We start from the raw sequence: 9,744 nt of genomic DNA on the forward strand, positions 1-9,744 counted from the left end.
CGACACAGTCAAGAGCCAAAAAGGTTATGAAAAACCAGACTAGAATTTTGAATTGAACAGAAGATGATGAATTTCAAAGGAAATGAATGTAAAGTCTTACGTTAGATTCAAAAGATCAACATAAGGACAAAAATGAGGGGGTCTGAGAGTTTGAGTGAACTGCAGACCTAAAATGTGTCAGTGGTGTGAGATGCCAGTTAAGAAGGCAGATGCCATCTTGGCCTGAATGAATAGGAGCGTAATTGTCCCTCCATGTCCTCCAACATCTCAAGCATTGGGTACACTTATGGGTAGGAAGGTCTTTGATAAGATGGAGCATAACTCAGAGAGTTAAGGATCTTAGGCCCATGTCATATGGAAACTAGGTGAAGCAATTGCTGATTAGCCCAAAGAGAAGACTTAAGAGGGATATTAATCGGGGCCATCAAGTAGTATTTGGAGGACTGTCAGATATGCTCCCTTCGACCAGAAGCAACACATGGGAGCTGCAAAGAGGCAAACGAGGGGAAACTTTCTGACCATTAGAGCTATCCATAAGTGGAGTGGTTGATATAGGGAGGTAGTGGTTTCTGCTATTCGCAGAGTTTTGCAATCAAAAGTTGGATGACCAGTTGCCCAATGTGTTATAGTGGGAGATCATTTTCAATTGCAGGTTGGAATAGATGACTGTTGAAGTCTAAACTTCTCTGCTTTTTTGAAATGATTTGCTATTAGATTTATGGCTTACACCATCTACTGAGTAGAAAGCACTCTACTTGAGTGGGGAGAGGAAGGGGGACCTACAGTCTCATGATCTTCATACTTGATGACACAAAATACTCCCATCTGGGTGTTTTAAAATTTTAAATTAGCAAAGGGTCCTAAAGCTAGGGTTTGGGGGTACATTTGCCAGGTAGCACAATAGAAAGTATCTGACACCCTGGACCTGGTGTCAGGAAGACCTGAGTCCAAATTCAGTCTTTTGATACTTCCTGGCTGTGTGACCCTAGGCAAGTCACTTAATCTATAATTGCTTTAGTTTTGTTCTATAAAATGAAGATAACAACAGCACCTATTTTCTCGGATTGTTGTGAGGATAAAATGAGACTGTTTGTAGAATGCCTAGCACAATACCTGTACACAGTAGGTGTTTAATAAATGCTTGTGCCCTTCCTTCCCCCTATTTGGGATTTTTACAGATTTTATTTTTATCATGTTGTTTCAGTCCTGTCTGGTTCTTCATGACCCCATTTAGGGTTTTCTTGGCAAGGGACTGGAGTGGTTTGTCATTTCCTTCTCCAGTCCATTTTACAGGCATTTACAGGGCAAATTACAAGGCAAATGATATTTAAAGACAATGAGTCAAGTTAAAGCTCCCTACTCTGGCCTTGCACAGATCCATTGAAAAATTTTGGAAAGGGGCAGCTAGGTGGTGCAGTGGATAAAGCATCAGCCCTGGAGTCAGGAGTACCTGGGTACAAATCTAATCTCAGACACTTAATAATTACCTAGCTGTGTGACCTTGGGCAAGTCACTTAACCCCATTGCCTTGAAAAATCTAAAAAAAACCCCAAATGTTGTATACAGACCTCTGTTCTATTCCTAGCATTTTTCCTGGAGTTATCAGGCAGCACAGCAAACACCATAATGCCTGTTCCTTGACCCTTTCTGAAGCCACACTGGCTCTCAGAGAGGTGATTATCTTTCAGGCGAAGGATCAGTCTATTGAGAAGTACTCTGGCAAGAATCTTACCAGCAATGACTGAAAGAGAACTACCCCATGATTGTCACAGGACAATCTATTCCCTTTACCTTTATAGAAGGTAAGATGATGGAAGCACCCTTGAATTCTTGGGGGATAACCTCTTCATGCCATATAATCTGGAAAATTTCAATTTTTGGATGAGCAATGGACCCCCCTCCCCAATCTTGTAAATCACAGCTGGAATAGAATCAGAACCAGGTGCTTTGCCACTTGAAAGGAGACCAATAACATTCAAAACCTCTTCTTCAATTGGAATTTCAGCTAGGGACTGATTGATTTCACCTTGAGGCAAACTATCACTGGCTTCTGCATTGATTGATGATGGTCTGTTAAGATCACTATGGAAGTGTTCAGCCCATCTCTAGGATCATGTCCCTATCATTTATCAATGTGGATCCATCAGCACTGAGTAGTTGAGATGCAGTATAGGTCTTTGGCCCATAAATAGCTTTCAGGACATCATAAAAGCATTTTGGTTTGTTATTGTCTGCATAAAACTGAATTTCATCTGCCTTCTTACTGAGTCAAGAGTTCTGCTGCGCTTGAACTTTATTTTTCATGGAATTAAATGTTGCCTTCTTAGAAATGAATGAACTATCCTGCTGGTAAACCCTGTGGAGTTCTCTTTTTTCATCTAGCAGCTTCTGTATTTCCCCATCACTTTCATCAAACCAGTCTTGGTGGCCTGACCCAGATGAGAAAATGCAGTGATGTACACCAGATGTCTGAAAGTTGCCCACTCTTTTTCTGTTCCATTTTTGCCAATTGTGTTTTGGCCCATTTTTCCTCCAAGTTAGCAACAAACTTCCCATTCAGAGAGACACCCTCTTGACATTGATTCTTTTAGTATCCATTTTGATTTTGGGCAGCCACTTTGTCTGAATATGAATATTTAGCTTAGAGAGGATGAGGTTGTGATCAGTCCAGCACTCTGCACCACACATTGCCTTTGTCACTCACATCCTGTCTATCTCTTCTCTTACAATCAGATAGTCTAATAGATGCCAATGTTTGCTACAAGGGTGCATCCAGGAAGTTTTACTGCATTTAGGTAAATGGAAGACAGTGTTTGTGATGAGGTCATGAGATGCACGTCTCCAGTAGGTGACCATTGCTATTGTTGTTTCCAACTCCATTCCTCCCAAGGACTCCCTGTCATCTGGTAATCTGAGCCTACTCTAGTCACCCAGAATTTTAAGCTTGTCCTCTTTTAGTACATTGATGATAAGGTTCTCCAGGTCTTCATAAGATTTTTTTCTTTAAGCATAGGCACTGATGATGGTGGCATGGAGTTTTCCTGGAAGTGATAATTGCATTGTCATGAGCATGTCATTCACTCCTTTTGGTAGGCATTCAAGAATGCTGACTAGATTAGTTCTGATTGCAAAATCTACCCCATCTTCATGGCGTTCCCTTTCACTGTGACCACTCCAGAAAAATGTGTCTCCAGCTCCTATTTCAGTAAACTGTCCTTCATTTGCCAGTCTTGTTTCACTCAGGGATGCTATGCTGTCCCTGCTGAGTTCTCTTGCAACAAGAGCTGTTCGTTTTTCAGGTCTATTGGATCTTGTGTTGTCTATGAGTGTGCACACCTGCATGCATCAATGAGGAGTGGACTCTTTTTTGAAGAAGTTTTTGTAGATTTTTTTTGTGTGTCTCAACCACACTGTGGGATCCCTGCCTGCCATGATAATCAGGCCAGGATTGGGTAAGCAGACAATTTTTAGGGCACCTTTTCTAGTCCCTTCCTCACATCAGGAGGTGAGCAGTGAGATCCTTAAAAGGACTGCTCAGTCACCTAGGGGACTGCCAAATTCCACTGCTGTTTCTAGTGGAAAAATGGCCCTGTGACCTGGGCTGCCTGTATGCAAGATTGTGACTACAGCTCCTAGTGGATTCGTACCTGCTGCTTCATTACTTGACTGTCACCATAGGATTTTTTTTATTCTGTATTTTATATCTTAGTTATATTTGAAAATGTTTTGATTTTTGGAAACAAACAAACATCAAACTAAAATAATGGCATTTGTTGTATCTAGTGTGACCACATAGTCAATGGAATGTCCAAAAAGAGATTAGGAAATAAATTTGAGGGCCAAAGAGGCAAAAGCTGTGAAGATTACCACACGGTCTGCTTGAAGACACTGTACTTATTTCTCATGTAGACTCAATTCATCTTTATCTTAGTCTTAACCACAAGGCCGCTGGGCATTATCACTTGATGGGGATAGCGGTATTAATGCCCTTTGAGAATCCTAAGAGTTGTTTACATAATTACCAGCTTGGAATGAGCCAATCACCCCTCCCCATTTACCCTTGGCCTTGAAAGATACTACATTCTTCATCACCTTTATTAATTCAATTATGCAAAAAGTTATTTTGTTTCTGTTCCTCTTTTGAAGCGCTTGGGTTTTCAGTGATGGTTCTTGAACTTCTTCATTGAAGCAGACTTCTTTGTCCTCTTGGTGCACATTAGCCTGTCCACCTCCAGCTTCTCTCCTCTATTCATGCCATTCTCTCCTGAAGGTTGTGTATTATTGTCTTCAGTGTCTGTTAAGTAGTTCCTTATGACATCTCCATTCTCACCTGGGTTCTTTTCAATGAACAGTTCAGGTGGGTATAAGTCAGTCATGCTGTCATCACTCTGGTCTTCTTCATCACTGGACTCAGGCTTCCAGAAATTCTCCTTTTTTCGGGGCTGCTGGTCACTATCAATCAAGTCTTCCCATCTTCTCCTCTTTTGCAGCAAACAAGCAGGAACATACTCCACACCCTGCTTCTAACATTCCTCATATTTGTGCAGAGCCTTTTGGTAGCACTGGCCCTGGACATGACGTACAATGTGTTCTGGAAGTCTATTGATATGCCAAAGGGTGAGTTTGCAGAACATTTGATTCAGATTTTTGGTGCTGGGAACGATGTGTGGCTCAAAGTCTTCATAGTTGAAAGTCTGGGTAGTGCACATCAGCCGCTGATACTTCTTGCCACTGGTATAGGCTTAGAGGTCTGACAGGGAGCTGGGCAATTCATGACCTGTCAATTTGCACCTTACCTTGGTGCCACCAGGGCACAGCTGCAGCCTGGGGTGGCCCAGGAGAAACGCCTGCACCTCCGGCAGTGCCCTGGCATTGAGGCCGCTCATGGCTCTGGGGCCAGGGGAGGAAGCAGCAGCCTGACCCGTAGGACTTTTTTTTTTTAAGAAAGATTTTATTTATTTTGAGTTTAACAATTTTCCCCCAATCTTGCTTCCCTCCCCCCACCCCCCACAGGAGGCATTCTGTTAGTCTTTACACTGGTTCCATGTTATACATTGATCTCAGTTGAATGCCACCACAGGACTTTGAAGAATGGTTATGAGTGTTGTCTTTTGATGCATGTGTAAATTGGATTTAAGTGAGGTAAAGCTGCAGGAAATCAACCACCTGACTCTCTTCCAAAGTCATCATGATGCAATATGGAAAGACAAAGTTAAGACAACTGATGATGGCTCCAGATGCAATGACTGACCTTGGCATCTTCAATATCTAACCAGGCTCTAAGCCCTCCACAGTACCTGCTTTAGCTGCCTTCATGGTCGTTGGAATAAATTGTTCTTCTCTTCCCATGTCACCCATAGAAGACTTCTATGCTTGGGGTAGGCAACCCCACTAGTCACTAAAGAGTTTGAGACTCCCTTGGTTACTCTCAACTTGGTTTAGCCCATCTGCCAAAACAGTTTACCTGGGTGTGGCCACTGTGCATGCTACAGCTTCGTGGAGCCATAGGTGAGAGTTAGGTGGTTCAGGGGAACATCAAAGGTGAAAAGCAGCCCTCATACCAAAGTACTTCCTTGAACACACCCTACACCCCACAGTGCCACCTAACTATACCTGTACTACTTAACTTTAACAAGGCAGGAAAAAAAATCTTTGACAATGACATAACATTCATTTATGTTCCAAACTCAACAAATTATAGGCATGGAGGTACCTTTAAAAATCACATGTCTTTAAAACAAAATGCAATTATAGGCAATGGGGATATACAAGAAGCTTTCCAAGTAAATTCAAAAGTAAAGCAAGGATAAGGATGCCCATTCCCCTTGGCATATTTAATAACTGCAATAGCATTAAGACAAGAAAAAAATTAAATGGATAAAAATCGAGAAAGAGGAGAGAAAACTATTCTTATTTGTTGGCAACTTGATGTCTTACTCAGAAAATCCTAGGGAACTAGCAAAGATATTAATTGAAACAATAGCTTCAGCAAAGTTGTAGGCTAAAAAAATGGTCCCACAAAAGGCGATAGTATTTCTATATGAATATAACAATCCAAAATGCAGTAATATAAAGGGAAATTCTATAAAGAACAACAAAATGAATAAAGATATTAGTGGCTCAATCTACCAAATCACTCAAAATAAATATATGGAGTCAATTACAAATCTTAAAAACAACGAACAGTTGAAATTACTGGAGGACTATTCAATATTCATTGCTGGGCAGTGCCAATATGATGAAATGACAATGATATCAAAATTAATATATACTTTTAATGTTGTACCAATTTATCAAAGGGATATATTATAGAAGTTAATAAAATAATAAAATTATTATGGAGAAATGTAATACCAAGGAAATTAATGAAAAAGTAGGAAAAAGAGTAAATAATTCTTCCAGATGTCAAGCTATATTATAAAAGCAATAGTCATCAAAATAATTTGTTATTGGTTAAAAATTAGAGAATTAAGTTGATGGAAAAGCCTTGACAAGGGAAGAGAACCAGAAACAATGAAGCTCAACAACTCAGCATTTGGTAACCTTAAAAATATAAATTACTTAGGAAAGAGCTTACCATTTGATTTTTTTTTATTTTTTAGGCTTTTTGCAGGTCAGTGGGCTTAAATGACTTGCCCAAGGCCACACAGCTAGGCCATTATGAAGTGTCTGAGGCTGGATTTGAACTTAGCTACTCCTGACTCCAGGGCCGGTGCTCTAGCCACTGCGCCACCTAGCCACCCCAATTTGATTTTTTTAATGGCTCATAAAGCAGAATAGAAATTAGTTTTGTACCGTCATTTTATATCCTATTCTACAAGAAATTTAAAATAGAACATGAGCTTAATACTAAATTCAATACCATTGAAAAAGTAGGGGGTGGCTAGGTGGCGCATTGGATAGAGCACCCACCCTGGAGGCAGGAGGACCTGAGTTCAAATGTGACCTCAGACACTTCATAATTATCTAGCTGTGTGGACTTGGCCAAGTCACTTAACCCCATTGTCTTGCAAAAACCTAAAAAAAAAAATGTAGAAGACAGTTAGATTAGATCCCTTTTACAGCTATGAGTGAGAAATGAAGTCTTAACCAAACAAAGGACAGAGGAAATTACCAAAAAAATTACAAAATTTTGATTGCATAAAACTAAAACTTCTGTTCAAACAATATTAATGAATCCAGCATAAGAATGAAAATAGATCACTTTTATAAGCAAGATTGTAGACAACTAAAGATAGATATAGATGATGTAGAGATATAGATATAAAAAATCAAGTCATTGCTCAATAGATAAGTGATCAAAAGATATGAACCAACAGTTCTAAAAAAGATTTATAAACTATTAACAACCATATGAAAGAATGCCCCAAGTCACTAATGTTAGAAAATTAAAATTAAAATTACTCAATCACGTCACAATCAGCAAATTGGCAAAAAGGACAAAAGATGGGAATAATCAGTCTTTGAGAAGATAGTCACACTACTGCATTATTGGTGGAGCTGTGAATTAGTAAAGCATTTTTGAAAAGCACTTGGTTTAATGTAAATAGTGTCTAAATTCTCCATACCTTTGACCCAAAGGAAGTCATTGATAAGAAAGTCCCCATATAAACAAACATTTATAGTGGCATCTTTTGTGGTATCCAAGAATAGGAAAAATGAAGACAATGCATTGGGGGACTTTGTGGCACATGAATATAAAGGAATATCATTTTGCTGCAAGAAATTATAAATATGATGACTACAGAGAAGTATGCAAAGAGCTACATGAGCTGATGCAGAGTGAAACAATTGAAACATTTATTAAGAGTATAATGTGTGAGCTTGACTAATGTAGAAATATGTTAAACACGATTTTACATGTATAACTTATATCAGACTATGTGTTGCCATGGAGGAAATGGGTGAGAAAGGAGGGAAGTGGAAAAATGTGGAAATCAAAAGTTTGCAGAAGGATAAATGTTGAAAACTATCTTTGCCTGCAATTGGAAAGAATATAAATAAATGGGGTATGGGGTGGTTGGGAAGCATCTACTGTGGACCTGGAATTGTGCTAAGCACTGGAGATTCAGATTTAATAAGAAAGATACCCTCTACCTTCAAGGCCCTTTTAAGTTTGCTGGGAAAACACAAAAAGAAGCTGAGAGGGCTGATCTGGGGCCTTCTTTAAGTGGAGACTTTGTGAGGACTCCTTTGCTCTGCCCTTCAATCATCCAGTGAAAGAGGCAGGGTGTCCTGAAGATGCTGAGGATATTGATAAGTTGTGAAAACTAAAACTGCTACCATTTTGGCAGAATAATGTTTTTTTTCTGATGATGACATTTCTTAGGAGCTCAGTGAAAACCATATTCACAATGACCTCAAACAATGTATATAGAAAAAACAACCCCCATCAATCAAAAGTGGGTGTATGGGGTGGCTAGGTGGAGCAGTGGATAGAGCACTGGCCCTGGAGTCAGGAGTACCTGGGTTCAAATCCAACCTCAGACACTTAATAATTACCTAGCCATGTGACCTTGGGCAAGCCACTTAAGCCCATTGCCTTGCAAAATCTAAAACAAAAGAAAAGTGGGTGTTGCAAAATTTCAAGGGCAAAGGCAAAGATCACCCCAATAAAGAGAAGGAGAAAACATGTCCCATCCTTTGCAGAAGTGAGAGGACCTTAGGAAGGAATGAGCTAATAGATATAAAGCACATTGCAAATATAAATGTTATCATTTCCTGAAGTTTCTACTTTCCTTCTGTTACACTCAAGTACTGTTCATATTAACAGTGAAGGGGGGGGCTGGTATATATTTAACAATCAGGCTTCCAATAAAAAAAATGCACACATGCTTTTAAATTTAATCTGTATTATTAGCATGTTCTTAAGCCTAGACAATCAAGAAAACTATAAGACCCTGATTGGTAGCAATTGCTGGTTTCTGTGGTGTAAATGGTTACTCTGAAAATTCAGTAAGCTACTTTTGCAGACTATTGAGAACTGGTTCTTGAATTTTCTTATGAACAAATATAGAATACTGCAAATACAGACTTTTTTCATTATAGTAATGTTTTGCTGGATTTTCTCCTTTTACTTTTTTTCCTTTAAAAATATTATTTGTTGGGGGTAGAGCCAAGATGGCAGAGAAAAGAGAAGGATTTGACTTAGTTCTCCAAAATTCCCCTCCAAAGAACTTTAAAATAACTCATCAAAATGAATTTTGGAGTGCAGAACCCCCAAAAGAATGGGGTGAAGCAATTTTCCAAGTCAACCTAGAAGGAAAGGTTTGTCAAACCATGGTGAGGGTGTCTTGGGGGCAAATAAATTGGCAATGGCACTTACAGATGGTAGGGGGACCAGATGACTGAAAAAGATTACAGGGGTTCCTTTGTTGGCCCTGGGTGCAGAATCATATCACAGTTCTGGGTGGGATGCAGTTCCAGGGAGAAAATGAACATGGTCTTAGGTTACAGTTCCAGGGAGAGAATGAATAGCAGTATATCAGATCTTGTAGTCACAGGAAAACTTTGTTCACAGTTCCAGGACAAAAAAGAATATTCATGGTTACTCACAGACCAGGGTTCAGAGTAGGTGAACAATGATCACATCTCTCTTTCGATCATACCACCTTGGGAGAACTAAAAACTTACAGATCTTCAAAACTAGCTCTGAAAACAGTTGCACAAAAAATCTGAAGCTTGAAATTGGCCACATGTCCAAAAAGAGTTCCTGGAAGAACTCAAAAAGATTTGAAAAATCAA

At 39.5% G+C, this 9,744-nt stretch overlaps 1 pseudogene; it reads right to left on the reverse strand.

The window, feature by feature from the left end:
- Positions 1–4,015: 4,015 nt before the first annotated feature.
- On the reverse strand, positions 4,016–4,886 carry LOC141498100 (surfeit locus protein 2 pseudogene; annotated as a pseudogene).
- Between the last annotated feature and the right edge of the window lie 4,858 nt (positions 4,887–9,744).

This window comes from Macrotis lagotis, chromosome X (genome assembly GCF_037893015.1).
Source record: "Macrotis lagotis isolate mMagLag1 chromosome X, bilby.v1.9.chrom.fasta, whole genome shotgun sequence".
Classification (NCBI taxonomy): Eukaryota; Metazoa; Chordata; class Mammalia; order Peramelemorphia; family Peramelidae; genus Macrotis; species Macrotis lagotis.